The sequence below is a fragment of the Crinia signifera genome, chromosome 5 (genome assembly GCF_055691185.1).
Source record: "Crinia signifera chromosome 5, ASM5569118v1, whole genome shotgun sequence".
Taxonomy (NCBI): Eukaryota; Metazoa; Chordata; class Amphibia; order Anura; family Myobatrachidae; genus Crinia; species Crinia signifera.
The window spans coordinates 169,435,363-169,455,247 of NC_139221.1; the positions used below are offsets into that span (position 1 = coordinate 169,435,363).

General features: G+C 43.8%; 1 protein-coding gene across 6 annotated transcripts in view; it reads right to left on the reverse strand.

Moving 5' to 3' along the window:
- Positions 1-19,885, reverse strand: part of LOC146080714 (poly(rC)-binding protein 3-like) — a 517,154-nt gene that overhangs the window by 335,022 nt on the left and 162,247 nt on the right. For all 6 annotated transcript variants that reach the window (XM_083188286.1, XM_083188279.1, XM_083188283.1 and 3 more), the window contains one exon: positions 3,130-3,178. The gene's annotated coding sequence lies outside the window, so the exon portion shown is untranslated. The remainder of the gene's footprint in view (positions 1-3,129; positions 3,179-19,885) is intronic.

A 19,885-nucleotide genomic window follows, 5' to 3' on the forward strand; every position in this document is an offset into this window, starting at 1 on the left:
GATGTGTCTGCTCTGGTCTGCAGCTAGGCCATGCCCCCATTTTTATAAATATTCAGTTCTTGGGTGGACATTTAATAATTTTTGCAATGTAAAACAGAAGATTGTTTGTTTCTAATCCATTCTTTATTTCTTTGTTATGTGGACTGCAGAGGTCAGTGCTCCATCTGATGGCCTTGTCGACCTAGACCCATGTCGACCTTCCTGTGGTCGACCCAATGAACTCAGCCCCTGACACAGTAGTACCCCTTATTCAAGTTCAGTTACGCTGGTCTGTCTCCTTCATAGCAAGCTCACCCCGCACTAACAGCATGGTGAGCCGGCTTTCTCCTGCACAGCTAACAGCTTCTGTAGCGCTGTTCCAGCGCTACAGAGGCTGATAGCGTCATTGGCCGATGTGTCTCCATGGAGACGCATAGCTCAGCCCTGATTGGCTGAGCTATGCATCTCCATGGAGACACATAAGCCCAAGATGCTATCAACCCAGGGTTGCCGACCCTCCCGGAATTTGCGGGAGTCTCCCGAAAATCGTGTCCTTCCTCCCGGCCCCCGGAAGGGTGGGCAACCCTCCCGGAATCAGGGGGACCCACACTGAGCCCCCCGATCGCGGCATTTATATGCCGCAATCCGCGGGTCTCAGGGGAGGGGGCGGAGCTAAAACGGCACAATCGTGACGTTTTAGCCCCGCCCCCTCCATGGATATCAGTTATTTAGGCTATTTCCCGTAATGGGGCGGGGCTTAATGACATCACGGTTAAGCCCCGCCCCCAAAAACCGTCATGAAAACTTCCTCTCCGGGCTTCTCCCGGAGAGGATTTTCTGAAAGTCGGCAACCCTGTATCAACCTCTGTAGCGCTGGAACAGCGAGAAAGCCGGCTCACCCCGCTGTCAGTGCGGGGTGAGCGGGCTATGCAGGAGACAGACCAGCGCTGGACCCTGGGTTGGTAAGTATATTGGTGTAAAAGTGAGGTGTGTGTTTGTGTGTCAAATAAAGTTATACTTTTCTGTGTGTGTGTCTTTTCTTTTAACATTCTTTTTAATGCCCCGCATGCTGGAACTTGTGGTTCTCCTGCATAAAGCAATGTTAGGAATGTGTGACTTAACCCTATTAGGCCGGCGTCCACAGGCCACGGATACCCATTATCGCACTTTTTGTTGCCCTTTTTTCCTGGAACAAGCACCTCATTAAATATGCAAATTCGCAGCAAAAAATGCGGTTTTGGGCGAATTTGAAAGTGTCTAAAAATCACATTCTATTAAATGTCACCCGATATGCAATTACACTAGAGCGACAGCAGGTGGAGCTGTCATGTATGTGTTTAAGTGTTTAGTATATGTGACGTATAATTGTACTTGTTTGTTCCTGTGTGTGATGGAGGAGTTATGAAGGTCACATGGAGAGAGATGGAGCATGCAGCGATGGCTGCTCATATACAGTTAACCTGTTCTGAATATCAGTTTGTATTATGATCAGTTCCAGTCTCATTATATAAACAAGTTATACCACAAAGAGCTTTCCAGTGTGTGCCTATGAATGAAGCATAACTCCAGTGATAATTCTTACTGCATGGGTATAGCACTCTATGCCAAGAGTGCCTGTGTGTGATCTCTGGTGTAAGTGACCCCCCCCCCCCTCCCTGCCAGGAAGCCAGTAACAGCAATAACTACATCTTCTATCAGCCATTACACCTCCCAGCAGCGGAGGGGATACCACCAAGATTATCAGAGAGCACCAGAAAGGTTAGTATCTTATTTCATTTTTGTGCTGAAACCCCAGCAGTAATCCAATGTAGGACGAAAGTAAACCTTGCACCCAACTGAATTCTCCCTTAACCCCTTCAGTGGTGTTTGTTTTTTAGGGAGCGCTGCCTACTGGGCAAGTTTTTTCTGGGGAGGGTTCCCTAGAAAAAAAAACACCACAGTATCCCCAGGTCCGGGCAAGAGCCGCTCAACCGTCAATCAGCCGCTGCCCAGACCTGCACCCCTGCGCCCCGTCTCTACATGCGGTGACCCGGCTTGTCATAAGCCGGCGCCACAGGCTGTAATGCAACAGCTGGGGGGGGGGGGGGCGGGGAGAGTTGGGGTCACTGCGGTTTAGAGGGAGCCGGGCAGCGTTGAAGCCAGCTGCGTTCAGTGATGAACTCAGCAGTGCTGCTCGGCGCTAATCACTGGCAATCCCGAGGATTTTCTGGGCTTGCCAGCCTGGGCGTTAAGGCATAACCTGGAATATTATCGGGATTACCAGTGAAGGGGTTAAGTCATTGATTAGGGTTAGCAGAAAATCCATCTGAAATCCAGCTAATGCAGCAACTTGCAACCTGGGCAAATCAGGATCCATTATTAAGGGAAAATGCATTTTCACGTGTTTTGAAAATTTTCATAAAAAATGACTTACAGTATGTGTATATCACCTTCTTTAATACTGTATATAATTTAAATATATCAGAAAATATATTCGAGGATTGTTCATCTGCTAAACACTTTTTGCAATCTTTTAATTAATATAAAGAAATTCAAAATATGCAAATTCAACTTTAGAAGCAAGTAAGTACAAAAGCATGTTTACATTTGTTTTTCATTGCATACTTTATTCTAGAGAGATTACTTATACTCAAAGTAGTAGTAATTTTAAATATAGTTTTAATGAAACAGCAAATACTGTACTGTAGCACAGTACTTTTTGTCAATTTGTGAAACACGAATCAAAAATGTATATTAAGTACACTGTATACACATATAGCATATGCTTTTGTATAATTTATTTATGAGAACCACAGTCTCTTGAATGAAAATATTTTGTGCAACTCCTTTAACATACCTCCCAACTGTCCCGCTTAACGCGGGAATGTCACGATTTTTGCGGTTGTTTCCGCGTCCCTCCCGCAGCCGACAGTGTGGGGGGGGGCAGTTGGGAGTCATCCCCCCCCCAATCTGTCAAAATAGACGCTATTCGCGACCGAAAACAGGGCGCAGCTTAATTTGCCTAAGCCGTGCCCTCATTTACATACGCCACTCCCCTTTTCGGGCGCAAGTGTCCCTATTCTCTTATTGATAAAGTTGGGAGGTATGCCTTTAATACAAATGTGGCCCATAAATACTATAAAATACTGTATGAATAAAATGTAGCATTACCTTATGTTTAATGGAGTCCTGAATTTCTTTGATTTCTTTGAACTGTATTCTGTAAAACAGAAATTATGAATGCTGTCATTTACATGGAAGCATACAAATATACTGTGGCATTTTAGTATGTGTCCCAAAAACTCTTTACTTTAATGCTTGTATGGAAAATATTATCATGGCAGTCACTTTCTTATATGCATACACTGCTTCTTGCTTTCTCACTACAAAAATAAAAGGAGTTTCTGGAACATGGTTTCTTGTGCCTTTGGAATATATGAATACACAATTACAGTCAGAGTGGAGGGTTTGTAACAGACTGACCCTTTTCCACTAGCAACCTGGGTCATATCCCGGGAATTTGTCCCTGGGTCAATGCTGGGTTGGACCTGGGTTTAAGATACATTTCCACTGCAGTGCTACTCAGTAAATTGCCGGATCAGCCCCATTTACACTTAACCAAGGTAAGGCGAGTTTTTTCCTATAGATTAACTAAGAAAAGTTCTTTTGAAGGGGGATTTCACAAAACAGGGCCACCATTACCCAAAAGGGCCACCATTAAAGAAAACATTTTTTGATTAAAGAAGAGACCACAAATATTTATTTGAAAAAGTTTTTTTTTTGTCCCAAATACTCAATATGAAACCTTATTAAAAGTATCTTCACACAAGACATGTAATACCCCTTTCACATCGCAGACACGGTTTAAAAACCGGTATTTTAAAACGGTAATTAAAACGGGTCAGAGCCTTAACAGTGACCCAGATTACCGTTTTAAATACCGGTTAAGTGTCATTCATAGCACTTGAAACGTTTCATCCAGAACACGTTTCAAGTGCTATGTGAGCCACTGTGGGTTGTGTCGGGGGGGGGGGGGGGGGGGGGCGCGTTATTAACCCTCAGCTGTTAGTGATTGGTATTGGTACTTTATTATCTGTCTACCTGGCTGTGGAGAGGCGGTGTACAATGACAGCTGTCAGGAGGGGGCACCCCTGCATCTCGCGATGTGTGTGTACAGTACCTCCATAGTGTGCGCTACTGCCCCCGGCTTCTGCCATGCTGCTGCCTCCGCTTCCGTGAGTGGGAGGGAACACGCAGGGGGAGGGGCTTACGCGGGTAATTTGTACATAAAACACACGGCTGAGCGGCGGCTACCATTCACGCTCCCCCTCCCCAGTACGCGTCTAATCCGCGCCTCCCCCGATAATGCGCTGCAGCTGCTGTGTGGGATGTGGGATGTAGTACAACCATGTCGCCCCCTGTCTGCCGATACTTATGAAAGGCACGGAGGGGGGCGGCAGGTCTGGCAGCTTGGGCTGTGCTCTCAGCGGCCGCGCCCCCTCCCCGTAACGTCCCTGGGGCAGACGCTTCCTGTGCACTGCACTACATGTCCCGGCGTGCTGTGCGGCGGCGAGCTCGCAGCGTTGGTTACTCCTGGTTACCAGAACAATGAGCGGCAGCCAGTGTGCGAGCTAGCCGTGTGCGCCGCGCATGCTCCGTAGGTGCCCGGGGGGTAAGGGGGCATACCAGTGTCACTCTGACTGACATATATATATAATATGTGTATATATAGGGTCAGGGGCTAGTAGTACATGCCGAGGGCAGCAGCAGTCACACTTCACCCGCTGACAACATAATACCCCCCCCCCTTGCACACAGGTGCACACTTCAGGGTGCTGCTGCTTCCTTTCGCCTCAGCATCCTCCTCCATCAGCTCCCCTCCGCTCGCCGATCACCGATCGCCGGAGCACAGGTACAGGGGGGGGGACAACGACTGGGGGGACAGAAGCTGGTCACGGGGGTGTCCCGTAGAGGTGCTGCGCCAGTGGTGCACACCTGGACACCACTGGCGCGCACCTATTGTATAGCAGTGGGATTGTGTGTCCTGTGTGACATATAGGAGGGGAGGGGGCGCCACAAATTGTGCTTGTGCTTGTGTTGTTTGCCTGAAATACCGTTTCAGACAAACTGTACACATTCACATTGCACAAAAAACGGCAAGGAACCGTGTAGGACTCTGCTTTTTACACGGTTCGAAATGCCAGTTAATTTAAAACGGTAAATTGCCTGTGGTGCATTCACAGTGCACCCTTAAACGTTTTAAAAAGGGAAAAAAACGGCAATATACCGTTTTAAAAGTGCGATGTGAAAGGGGTATAAAAGTTTTGTGAAAACTGTTTGCAGTATACCTGAGCCATTGGTGTACCAAAACATGTAAAAAGTACACATAAACATGTACAAAATGTACATAAAAATGCCCCAGAAACTCCAATCAGCTCTCTCCCCCCCCCCCCCCCCCCCCCCCCCCAAAAAAATACTGGGTTGGGAGCTTTTCATCTACCCCTCAACCCAGTAGCAGCCTCAGTTTAACCCTGGTAATTACCAGGGTTGGATTGCAGGGGAATCCAAACCGGGTTATTTGAATTTCCACTAGCAGAAAACCCGGGTTGATGCTTGTCCCCCCGGAAATTTCTGGGTTATTTCTGCTAGTGGAAAAGGATTATCAACAGTAAGGAACAAGTATTGCACATTACTGTTACAGCTTAATATCTAGCAGTCATTTTGTCCCACATGGGGCTATTCATATTATTCTTCTGAAGGTACATGAAGTGTGGACTATAATTGGAAGAGATATTTGTTTGTGTTTATCCAATTTACCAACGTTATCATTAGTGACTCATGCTATTAAACACCTGCTTTGACAGGTCAAGAGTTCTCAACAGTACTTTGCTTTACATCATTAAAGTTTCAGTATGAAAATGAATCAGCAACAAAGAACAGAAGTTCTACATGATCAGAAGGGGACAGGAGAAAAAAATGGATACTGGTGCTGTTTGTTATTCAAATCCTTTTCACTGAACAGATGCCAAAAGTTGCTCACTGGCAGAATAGCTCATAACAAAAAATATATATATGGGAAATAATTTGTCTAGATAATCCATTTATGTCTGGGTTTCATATGATAGATATATTGTAGGGCTGAGCGCGATTGGATCTTGGAGATCCGAACACTACCGAACTCGGATCCCGGAACACGGGAAAAAAATCATCATCCCGCTGTCGGATTCTCACTAGATCCTATATGAGTCTTGTGTCCATGTTGTGTCATTTCTTCTATGGGTAACCTATTCTAACCAGGGTAATCCTGAACAGTGCGCCCAAGATAGATGTCTCACCTGGTACCCTGTTAGTGTGGAATACACTAACTGGTGGAAGTTATTAATAAAAATTGCTGCACCAATGCTGCATTTTGCTGACTTATGGTTTTCTCTTTGTGACCAATCTATTGCTGTACTACCCAAATCCTATGTAATATGTGGATTATTTTCATGCCTGTAAAGCGCTTTGAGTCCTGTTGGAGAAAATGCGTTATATAAATAAACGTTATGTCAGCATGTTGACTGGTGCTGCTCCTCCCAACACTTGCAGAGGATGTACAAAATCTATCTATCCTCCTATGAATTTTCACCATCAGTATTACTCTGTGTCTCTGAATGCATTTCTGCTATGTCATCTTATGTCATCTCACCACCTCAAACTCAACGTTTCCAAAACAGAAATAATTATTTTCCCACCAGCCAAGTGTAGCTACCGTACAGTATTGGTAGGGTCTTTATATTTGAAAACACTGGTATATTAGCTACAATCCAGAAAATGTGTTAGATATTGCCCCATTGAAAGAGGTAAGAGGGGTGTAAACCACTTGGTTCAAACCAGTTTTTCCAGCATACTACCCTATATCTTGTCCCAGAAGGAAAGCACACAGACACATCCACACACACACTGACCCTCACACACACCACTCATTGCATCCATTCAAATACACACACAAACACACACCCCACCACCATACATTCCACACAGGAATTAAGCTATTTTTGGGACCTGGGATCGTATATATTATTGGTTGTATTATTATACTATCTGTGCTATGTCCTGTATTTTTCTGAGCTGTAAATGTAATTTCTCTCTCTCTCTGTGTTATTTATTAAATCTGTGTTATTTGTGTAAGAACTGTAAACTGTGATATTATCCTTATCTTGGTAATCAAATGCATTTGTGCTTTGGAACCACAAAATCACAGTATACAATATTGGTCTCTTATTTCCTAAGGTATTGTTGTGTGCATAACTGCACAAAGGCAATGCTACGCCAGTAAACGCAGATTGCGTATGCGGTGTACTAACATGTAAATTGGTCATGAATATTTGATATTCACAATACAACAGATTTAGCAGCACCCTTGGGCTTATACAACAGACTTAGCAGCACCCTTGGGCTTATATAGCAGACAGTGCAAATCTTTTTTTTGTGGGGACCCCAAAAAAACTTTTATTTTAGCCACAGTTATGGCAAACCCTGTAGCTGAAATGGTTTGTTAATCTGTGCATGTCCTATTTATGATGGACAATTCCATCTTGCAACTCTTCTTTGGGTGGGGATCCAAAAAACCCTGTAATTTCAACCACAGTTGTGGCAGAGCGTGTCGCTGAAATTATTGGTTTGATAACCTGTTAATACAACATAAGCAGGGGCGGATCCAGGATAAAATGACTGGGGGGGGGCACCATGATAAAAGAGGGTTTAGGTGAGGGAGGGGCGGTGTTAGTAATGCCAGTGTACATGCAAAGAGAGCGGCAGAGAGAGGGTGGGAATGGGATTAAAAATAGGCCCTGGCATTTAAAGTACGCAGGCTCACCATGGCGACAAAAGTGAAGGATGCAGTTGTGCGCGCGCCGAAGGCACGCTCAGGAAAAGGGGGTGTGGCCACTCAACAAGGGGCATGTCCTTGAGTGTAGTGTACAACACTATATACAACTTCTACACATTATGCAACAAAATACTAGACCCCACTATACTTGCCCCTACACATGATGCCAAATGGATTGAGCCAAAATTCACATAATGCCACATGGATTGTGTCAAAATTCACATAATGCCACACAGATTGAGCCAAATTCAAAAAATGCCACACGGATTGAGCCAAAATTCACATAATGCCACTAGGATTGAGCCAAAATTCACATAATGCCACACGCATTGAGACAGAATTCACATAATGCAACACACATTAAGCCAAAATTCTCAATACGCTTCATAAACAGCGTTACATGCCATTATGTCCATTATTTATTATGCCAAACACCATAATGCCTATTAAAAATTATGCTACATAGGGGGACATTTACCAAAATGGATTAGTAGAAAAAAGGTGTATTCGTAGGGAGAAATACACCTTTTTTTTACGAATTTGTATTTTCGGGATTTACAATCCCAAAAATACAACAATTCGTAGTCATAAAGATGGAACATTCGTATTTGTATTTACAAATACGAATGTCCTACACCATCGATAGGATACGACAGAAATCACCATTCAAAAGAATGGTGGTTCCTGATGTACTAAGCAGCCGTACTGATAATACGGCTGCTAAGTGGTGTAAAACACCCACGCAAATACGACAGAAAAATAGAACACCATTTTCCTGTCGTATTTGCTTTAAGCCTGCACGGATCAGTCAGATCCGTGTAGGCTTTAGTGTAAAAAAATAGAAAAATTAAATAAATAATAAAAAAAAACGGCGTGGGGTCCCCCCCACAGCCGAAACCAGCACCAGGCTGGAGGAGCCGGGGCCGGTAATTAAAAATCAGGGAACCCGACAAATAGGGGTTCCCCGATTTTTAACAACCAGCCCCAGGCTCCAGGTCCGGGGCTGGTTCCCAAAATACGGGGGACAAAATAACTAGGGGTCCCCCATATTTCAAGAACCAGTCCCAGGCACAACCAGCCAGCAGGGTAATGTCACAGCCGGGGGACACTTATGATATAAGGTCCCGCGGCCAAAACATTAACCCCCTGACCGGTCAGCCTGGCCAGGGGCCCTGGGGGAGTGGGGACCCCCCCAATGAAGGGGTCCCCCCCCTCCAGGACTTACCTGACCAGGCTGAAGCCTGGTACTGTCCTCGATGCCCCTGGGCGTCGGGCATCGGGCTGATTATGGTGTAAAAAATAGATTAAACTATTGTTTTTTACTGTGGCACTACAAGTGCCAGCAAGCCTCCCCAGCAAGCTGGGACTTGGAGAACCACAAGTCCCAGCCTGCTGGGCATTAAAGGGCCCGCTGGCACTTGTAGTTCCACAGTTAAAAAAATAGTACACAAAACACACTGACACACTTTTAAAATAAAACTTTAATACATACAAAGCCCACACATACTAATACTTACCTATCTTCTTTCCATAGGTAGCCCTGGTTCTGTGTCGTCTTCTGGTCCTGTGTCGGCGGTCTTCTGGATCCATGTCGACGTCCTTCTTCATGTCGCTGTCGGCGATGGCGTCCGGATCCGACGAAATCCATGGAGGAAGCTGTGGAAGGAAACCATACTCACCTGTCCCAGCGCGATGTAGTCCAGGTAAGTGTCTTGGCAAAAAAACAAACCCACACCCCGAAACCAGACCGGACTGAGGGAGCCGCACGGTGTTTGTGTACATCGTGCGGCTCCGCCTCCCGAATGCCGCTATTGGCCGCCTTGCGGCCTAGCGGCTCCTGATTGGCCGCTAGGCCGCAAGGCGGCCAATAGCGGCATTCAGGAGACGGAGCCGCACAATTTAATCTTGCAACTATTTTCTTTGCGTTAAGGTGCCCATGCACAGTACAATTGCTGGGTGCGATGAAATGCGCTCTCCTGTCACACATCTCATCGCACAGCGCAAAAAGTATGTGCTGCACATATTATTTGTAGTAGATCTCATATCATTTCATTGCATTCCAAAACCTATGCAATGCGATGAGATGCGATTATGCGATGAGATGAGATGAGATTATGTGGTTTTTGGAACATACAGTATTTTGGCAGTTGAAAACTGCCATCCTGCCTGCCACTGCAGCACCTCTCCTAGATACATTATGCAAGATGTTTGTGCAGCCAACTTTTGTCGCTTAGCATAGTCAACCAGCTACCTCAGTGCAACCTATTGGCCTAAAAGAATATTGTGAGGTGGTCAGAATAGACCGGAAAAGAGTGGAAATTAATATTATTGAGGTTAATAATAGCACAGGAAAAAAAATCTGTGTTTATTTAGCTTTTTTATGTTTAAAAAGAATACCACAAATCCAAAACCAATCCAGATCCAAAACACTATAGGAGATCCAGATCCAAAACCAAAACACAAGTGTCTGATGCACACCCCTAATATATTGTACAGCTACCTAAATTACAGATAAAATAAAAAAAATGTTGTTGGCATTTAACAACTTCTGCCCTTACCTTATGTCACATCCTGGTCAAAAAACAGAAGTGGATCTAGATACAACTGTACTTTCATTCATATTTGATAGTGTCCAAAACCAAACTCTTCTGAGTTTTCCAGTTTAGGTCATTCGGACTACAGTATTTACTTATTTTTCGTTTGATAAAATAGACAATTAGAGGGGTATTCAATCCTGGGTCAGGACTGCCGGTTTGTCCCGACAGCTGTGACCCTTGCCCATTTTAGTTTTGCTTGACCTCAAATTGGCAGGCCTTCCAATCACCAAAAAGGGGGCGTGGCCTCGTAAATTGCCATGGATTGTCGAGATCCGGCCGCGATCGCGACAATCCATGGCAGTTCTCGGCAAAACAGGCCGACAGCTTTTAAAGTCAGGACTGTTCTGTTGAACTGCCTCTTCAATGCTGTCGGGCATGACAGCACTGAATAGGTGCCCACTGCTATTTCCCCCATCGGAAATAGCAGTGGGGATTTATTTCCCCTAAAAATTAAATCTTTCGAAATCACAAAGAAGATAGAGGCACAATATCAATGCAATAAATAAATAAGTAATGTACACTATAAAAAGCAAAACAAAAAAACAATTAATGGTATCATTATCACCTACTACTGTGCCATCATGAAATCATTTTTGGTATTTTTCTTATTTTAAACAGGAAGAATTTGTTAATAGTCACATAATCAGTGTGTACTGTATGTCATTAAAATAAGTTGTTTTGCGATTATAATGATGTAATTATCACAAACATCAACAAATATATTGCCACTGGGAGACCAGCATATACTGTACACTGGACAACAGAATGTGTTTTTGCATTGTTCTGCTCAACGTTATGGAGCCAAATACAAAATGTAGTGGTTGTTGAGAAACAGCACTGACTTTTTTACTGATATCATAATAATAATTATAATTTTTATTAATAACATAATAATAATAACAAAATTTAGTAGCTGCTTTGATACAAATAATAAATAATGATAATATTACTATCGATGGCAGGGGCTCATTAATTTACTTTTGCACTTACCATAAACTGTCTCTTTACTCTGCACATGTGTGGTTGTGAACCATCGATGGTGAGAAACCTCTGGTAATCAAGGATGGGTACTTTGATGGATAACCCTACTATAACTGGATCTATAGATTAATTTTAGTAGCTCTGAGCAGATTGGCAAGTAGTTTCAGAGTAATCAAGTGACTATAATGTGGTGTATCTGGCTGTGGAACTCTGGCTGAATGCACTTTAGATTTCAGCATCTGGAATTATCTGCTAATTAGATTAGTACTTCATTTAAGGAGGAGATATTCTATAGATTATTATTATTATTATTATTATTATTATTATTACAGGCTGTATATTCCTCTTGGTTGATCTGTCACAAATGTATTATCATAGCTGTGTGTATGGAAGAAGAGAAGTTAACAGTGAATGATTGTGACACCAGCAACCTCCAGAATATGTATCAGTGAATGTTTTCCGACCAGCATTACTGTATTTCACAAAAGCATTACTAAATTATAAATACAGTGGAGACTGACATTCCTCAAAATGGTGAAGCTTAAATAAAAAAAGAAAGAATATGCAGCCAGAGTATCTCTTCTAAAAACAAACTAAATAAAGAGCCAAATAGCTAGGGAGTAGACATTTACATCATAATGACAGTTATGATGTCTACATTGTTGTTTCCCCAATGAAAACGTTGGCTTGCGCAGAATCTCAACACATTCACATGTGATATGTTTCCAGAGGGGGTTAAGGCTACAGGAGGGGAGGAGTCAGGGTTAGAATTAGCAACTAAAGGGAAATGATAGGATTCATGATAATTACCTATGGAAGTGCTGCAGTATCCACTGAAAGTTATCTTGACATCACCACGGGACATGAAAAACACAGCTTGAGCCTTTGTACCCTCTGTACAAAGACCACCAGAGATGTTTTCTTTAGTTACATAGTAGTTAAGGCTGAATAAAGACTTGCGTCCATCTAGTTCAACCTCGGTTTCAGTTGGTATAATCAATTATATTATCCCATAGTTATACTTGGTGTTTTCTGATGTCCTTAAAGACAGATTATGATTATTGTTAGTACCCCTGGATGTTTTAATTTAGACCAATATATGTTTGTTCAATCTTTTTTTCAATGTATTTTTTGTGTCTGGCGACACCACCTCACCCAGAAGAGAGTTCCACAATTTTCTGCCCTGACCGTTAAAAAATATTTCCTTCTAAGGGAGCGAAATCTTTTTTCCTCCAATCTAAACTCATGCCCACGTGTCCTGGAGTCCTTCCTTACAGTAAAAAGATTGTTTGACAGATCCTTATATTGGCCCCTGATATATTTGTACATGTTAAGCATATCCCCCCTTAAGCTCTCTTCTCTAGTGTAAACAATCCATATTTGTTCATCCTGTACTCATAGCTTAAATTTTCCATTCCCTTTATTAAATTGTTGCTCTTCTCTGGATTTTTTCCAGTTCTATAATGTCCTTTTTATAGTGCGGGGCCCAGAATTGTACTCCATATTCCAGATGTGGTCTAACTAATGCTTTGTACAAGGGCATAATTACTGTAGTCCCTAGTTTCCATACCCCTTTTTATACATGCCAGTATCCGGTTGGCCTTATTAGTTGCTATGCGACATTGAGAACTGCACCCCAGTTTGCTATCAATTGTGACCTCTAGGTCTTTTTCAGTTTCTGAGTTACCCAATGCCTCCCCGCTTAGGTTATAGCTAGCACACTGGTTATGTCTCCCAAGATGCATGACCTTGCAATGGTCTACATTAAACCTCATTTTCCACTTTTTTGCCCACTCATCTAAATTATTGAGATCGTTTTGAAGCATGGAGATATCCTCAGTTGATCTAATTACTCTGCTCAGTTTTGTGTCATCTGCAAAGATATAAACATTGGTGAGTATTCCCACTCCAATATTGTTAATAAATATGTTAAACAAAATGGGCCCCAGTACCGACCCCTGTGGCACTCTGCTTAGAACTTGTGTCATATTTGGTACTGCGCCATTCACAACCACTCTCTGTTCTCTATTACACAGCCAGTTCCCTACCCATCTACAAATTATTACCCCTAGTCCAAGTTCCTCCACTTTATTTATCAACTTCTTATGTGGCACTGTGTCAAAAGCCTTAGCAAAATCCAAGAAGATCACATCTACTGCATTTCCATTATAAAAGTTTTTGCTGACATCCTCATAGAAGCCTAGCAAATTAGTTTGGCATGATCGATTTTTCACAAACCCATGTTGGTTAATACTAATTAAGTTATGAAGATCTAAATATTTTTGGATACCATCCCTTAAAAATTCCTCAAATATTTTACCCAATTTGGATGTTAAACTCACAGGTCTGTAGTTAGCTGGGTAGTCCCTTTTTCCATTTTTGAATATTGGTACTTCCTCTGCTATTCTTCAGTCCTTTGGTACCCTGCTCGATGAAAGTGAGTTCACAAAAACATAATACAGAGGGTCACTATTTCCTCCCTTAAATCCATTAGAACCCTAGGATGAATCCCATCTGGGCCTGGCAATTTGTTTGTTTTGATTTTGCTGAGCCGAGATTACATTTTTTTTAAATTTGATATTTTATCAGTGTTGTTTAGGTCAAAGTCGATATTGAAAGTTGAAATGCATTGACCAAAACACACTTCTAATCGCCACCAACAGCTTACCTAGCTGCAGGTACAGCTCAGTATACCACGCAGTGCAAGATTCCTGGTATTAGTAAACCGCCAGGTTACATGCAACTCTGATGGCATTGGGCATCTTTCCATGCCAATTATTCATCTTAGCCACAATATGTTAATAATAGAGTGGTTCAGTTTTCGAAATCTGAACATGACAAAATTTAGGGGATGCAAGGTAACCTGAACCACAGCTCAGAAGCAGTGGCGGAACTTGTGAGTGGTGGGCCCAGGTGCAAAATAATAATTTAGGCCCCACTCCAGTGGATGACAGGGGTACAAGCTGCTGGTCTAGACAGCAATGGGCCCCTTAGTCCTCAGGGGCCCCGGTGCAATGCACCTGCTGCACCAATGGTAGTTCCGCCTCTGCTCAGAACTCCATCTGCCCTTTATCCCTATCTGAGGCAAAAGTTTGAGATCTTGCTGTCAGATCTATAAGTTTTGCCTCAGTGTCACGTTCAAAACTTCCATTAAAATCAATGAGTGACTACTGATTGACTGAGAGAGCCCTCTGTCATGGCTCTCAGGCAATAAGCAATTCTCTATAGGCTTCAATGGGGCAGACTCATAGAATGTGATGGTCTTCACTGCATGGAGGACACCATCGCCCCAACATTATCGACACCACCAGCAACCCTACAATGTAGACCCCACCATCACCCCATCCCTAAGGACACTGCCAACACCTCCACATCATAGCTATCACCCTGCATTTCTGACACCACCGATGCTTTCATACTGCCAACACCGCTGGAGCCCGCACACATCTGACACTGCCAGTGCCCTTGCACTGCCAATACTGCAAGCATCCCTGCACTATCAACACTGCAGGCACCCAGACAATGCTGACACTGTCATCAGCCTAGCAATGCCAACACAGTCGGCAGTCTTCGCCCTGCCGACACCGAAGGCACCCCCACACTGCGGAAACCACAGGCACCCATGCATTGAGGACACAGCCAAAATTCCGCACTGTCAACACAAACATCACCCATGCACTGCTGAAAACTGCCAGCATCCCTGAACTGCTAACACTGCCAGCATCTGCACACTACGGATTCTACCAGCACCTCTGCACTGAGGACACCACAGGCACAGCTGGCACCTTTGCACTAAGGTCACCCCCGGCACTTTTTAGGCAAATCCAAAACCAGATGACGAATCACAGTCAAATCAAGCAATAATGGTCCAGGTGGTATATATACCCCTACCAATGAGCACTCAATTAAGGGCTGAGCAATCAATCAGGATTACAATCAACCGAATTAATACAAAAAAAGAACATAAAAATAATGGTTTGGAGACAAACAGAATAATAAATTAAAATTGATAATTTATTTATGATTGTTAGTTAAAAGAAATGACCAGCCCGGATAGCGTCTTGAATTTGTATAATAATTGTAGGATTGATGAATCAACTATTAGGTGTAAAGCCGCGAATTCATGTAAGCTTATCAGATAGCAGGTATATAAACTGTGACGTTATTCCCCCCACCTTGCCTATCTGACTTTCCCTACCATTGACATTGTTACCATCTGGGCACATCCTGCATACGGTGGCCAGCACTTGCCGCCACCCAGGTGCAGTGCACTTGCGCCCCTGACTTTTGTTCCACTGTTCTCTGGCACCATGTACCATCTGCTAGCCTAATACATTAGGCGAGCCACCCGTTGCTGCCACCCCAGTGCATAACTTTGCACCCCTGAGAGCTGTGGGACATTAACATCATCTCAGAGTGCTGATACAGCACCCCCCCCCCTATCACCACTTGTGCTTATTACTGCACCCATATTGTTAATTTTAATAAATCTCTTTTCTATCACCATAACCTTCTCATATTCATTGCTTGCCACTACACACACCCTTAGCGCCACCTCAAAAAAACCCCTATCCACAAGGTATATAAACTAGCAAAGATTAAGAGCTAAATGTTGTTGTATGGCCCCGGTGGAACGCACATGCGTTCCACTGCTGTTTCCGCCGGAAATGCCGCTAAGCATATCCCGAACGGCATTCTCATTGATCATCGTCCACCGGAAATGACCCGGCGGAAGTGATGTTACAGAGTTATATCCGCTGGAGATGTCATTAGAAATATCTCAGGCACCATTCTTGTTAAGCGTCACCTGCGGGAAATGACCTGGCAGATGTGACGCTGGTGGAATATATCTAAACACTATGGTCCCTCTGTAGTAGGGGAAACTCGGAGGAGTAATAATAGTTCCTAACTGAATTAGTCAAATACAGAAGTGCCTAGACATTAAGGACAAATAGAGGGGATGATTTCTGTAGGTTGGACCAATCTAGTTAACAGTTATGTCACTGGAATAGATGGATTTCAATCATCTTTATTCAATAGACACATTCCTAAGTCCAACAGCGCCATCTATCAGGTCAAAGGATACTTGGTGCGTAATTGAATTAAAATATAAAAGATAAATTTCAACACACAGTCTCCCGACCCACAAATAGGGAAGCAAAAAAGGGACCACTGAATCGGGCGCACAAAAGATCTCAAGAACAGATGTCAATTATTTACAGTGCCAGTTGCAACTCTCAATTGAGGACCTCTGTATCTCTCAACGTAGACCAAAATTTAGACAAATTAAAATTATAATAATAATATTAATAAAAAATGTGCTTAATACATGAGTAGAATAATGATTATCTAGAAAGAGAGGGAAGAACAGGAAAAAGAGAAAAAACACAGCACCACCATGGAAAAAGAGAAAAAAAAAAACACAGCACCCCCCCTGTCAGCAGCCCTGGGTGCAGTTGCAGGACACAGGTACACAGGAGACAGATAACAATCATGGGGGCAGCTGCCCGGTATCAGTCCAGCTATCCTGCCCAGTGTCCCATATCAGTCCAGCTGTGCTGTCCAGTTTACCATATCAGTCCAGCTGTGCTACCCAGTGTCCCGTATCAGTCCAGGGGAGCTGCCCCCATTTTTTTATTTAAATAAAAAAGGTGTTTTTTTTTTTTACCTGCAAGGGGTGTTAAGTGTCCCATATCAGTCCAGCTGTGCTGCCCAGTGTCCTGTATCAGTCCAGGGGTGCCCACATGTGTGACGTATAATTCCATGGCTGCCCCCATGTGTCCCGTATTAGTCCAGGGGTGCCTGCATGTGTGCCGTTTAATTCCATGGGTGCCTACATGTGTCCCGTATCAGTCCAGGGGTACCCGCATGTGTGCCGTATAATTCCATGTCTGCCGCTATGTGTGCCATATCAGTCCAGGGGTGCTGCCATCTGTGCTGTATAATTCCATGTGTGCTCTATCTGATCAGGGGTGTCCGCACGTGTGATGCATAGTTCCTGTGGTGAGCAAAGTGTGTCATATAATTCATGGGTTGCTGCCAAGTTAATTGTACAATTCATGGGGTGCTGCTAAGTGTGTCGTATCAGTCCAGGGTTGCCTGCATGTGTGTCGTATAATTCCAGGGGTGAGCCAAGTCTGCTGTATAATTCATGGGGTGCTGCCGTGTGCCAGATCAGTCCAGGGGTGAGCCAAGTTTGCTGTATAATTCATGGGGTGCTGCCAAGTGTGCCAGATCAGTCCAGGGGTGAGCCAAGTGTGCTGTATAATTCATGGGGTGCTGCTAAGTCTGCCGTATCAAAGGGTGCTGCCATTTTTCATTAAAATAATAATTTTTTTTTTTCCTTTTTACTGCAGGAGTGTCACCATGTGTGCTGTATAATTTCATGTGTGCTGTATCAGTCCACGGGTTCCGCCATCTGTGCCGTATAATACCATGCGTGCCGCCATGTGTGTTGTATCAGGTCAGGGGTGTCACCATCTGTGCCGTATTAATATTCCTGGGGAAAGCCAAGTCTGCCGCATAATTCATGGGGTGCTGCCAAGTGTGCTGTATTAGTCCAGGGGTGATGCTAAGTGTGCCGTATCAGTCCAGGGGTGATGCTAAGTGTGCCGCATCAGTCCAGGGGTGATGCTAAGGGCCTTATTCTGGTTAGGTCGGTTAAATGTACGTACGGTCCGTCTCACCGTAGGGTTCCCGTACGTAAGCGGTGAGCCAAAGTCCGCCCACAGAACAGCCACACACGGACGGTCACAAACACCGACAGTGGGGAGTGGCGTACACTTGAGCATACGCCACCGCATACGGACGGATCTCCCTCTTAGCCACCGATACTTGGCATACATCAGAGCGGATGCCAAAGTGCATGGACGGATCTCGTCCGTTTTCACACTGACACCTTCCATATATCTGAGCGTACGCCACAGTGCAAGTAGAAATTGAGACCAAAAACATCCTTGTTGCTCTTAGATGTGGTTTATGTGTCTTTTTCCATATAAAAAATTGGTATGTTTGGGCTACAGTGAAAAAGTTGACACATGTCGACTTCTGTGAATTGAGTATCCTGCTTTTTAGAGTATACAAAAACACTTTCTGAATAGGTGTAGATGGTTATAAAATAACTACCTTGACATATATAAGCAGGTCTTAGAATAAATCTTACCTAAAATTAAACCAACCTTTACATGTTGAAGTGTAGAAAGATATGCTTCCAATGTGTTTGAGGGCTGTGTGTGGCTTGCAGGTAGTGAAATAATGGTTTTCACTTAATAGCCTGCAGCATTGCTTATTACATTCAGGTGTATGTGTTTGAGTAGTAATCAGCGTTAATTAGCAGACCCAGGCGTCCGCTCTCATGTGGTATCTCTAGTGGTGGTCTGGAGCTATCTTTGGCGTCCACCTGTTTTTGGTCCAAAATGCACGGTGCGTTCGCTGATCGAGGCGGTTGTGGCACCGTGCATTTTGTGTGCACACCCCCGTGTACGCCCATGTTTATGCCCAGTTTTCCTCATTATTCCGGCCGCTCCCATAAAAACGCCCACATGCCGCCCACAATGACCGTGCACTTGCGGACAGGTTTTTTCGCATGGGGAGACCCGTCCGTGAGCGGTGTGAGGTCGCCGCACATGCGCATTTCGAAAGCTACGCATGCGCAGATGGAAAAAAACCCAGATCTGCCCGTTTACAGTCCCAACGTACCAAACAGAATAGACCCCTAAGTGTGTCGTATCAGTTTAGGTGTGCCTGCATGTGTGCCATATAATTCAAGGGGTGAGACAGGTCTGCCGTATAATTCATGGGGTGCTGCTAAATCTGCCGTATCAATCCAGAGATGCTGCCATTTTTTTATTAAAATTATAAAAAATATTTTTTTTCTTTTTACTGCAGGAGTGTCACCATGTGTGCCGTATAATTCCAGGGGTGATGCTAAGGGTTTATTCTAGTTCATTCTTTCTGACAAAATCCTTCTTAGATGGACAAAACCATGTGCACTACGGGTGGGGCAGATGTAACTTGTGTAGAGAGAATTAGATTTGGGTGGGGTTTTTCTTCAAAGTGAGATCTATATTGAAGTGTAAAATCATGCAGTCAGTATTTTCCCTGCATAGAAACAAAATAACTCACCCAAATCTAATTCTCTCTGCACAAGTTACATCTGCCCCACCTGCAGTGCACATGGTTTTGTCCATCTAAGAAGGATTTTGTCAGAAAGAATGGACTAGAATAACCCCCTAAGTGTGCCGTGTCAGTCCAGTGGGTGTGCCGCCCACTTGTGTCGCTTATCACAGTCATCCAGCAACCTTTTGGCCTAAAAACAATATTGTGAGGTGTGAGGTGTTCAGAATAGACTGGAAATTATTGGAAATTAATGTTATTGAGGTCAATAATAGCGTAGGAGCAAAAAAATAACAAATTCTGCGTTTTTAGCAGTTTTTATGCTTTTTTTGAAAAAATTAAAATAAACCTGAAGGTAATCGGA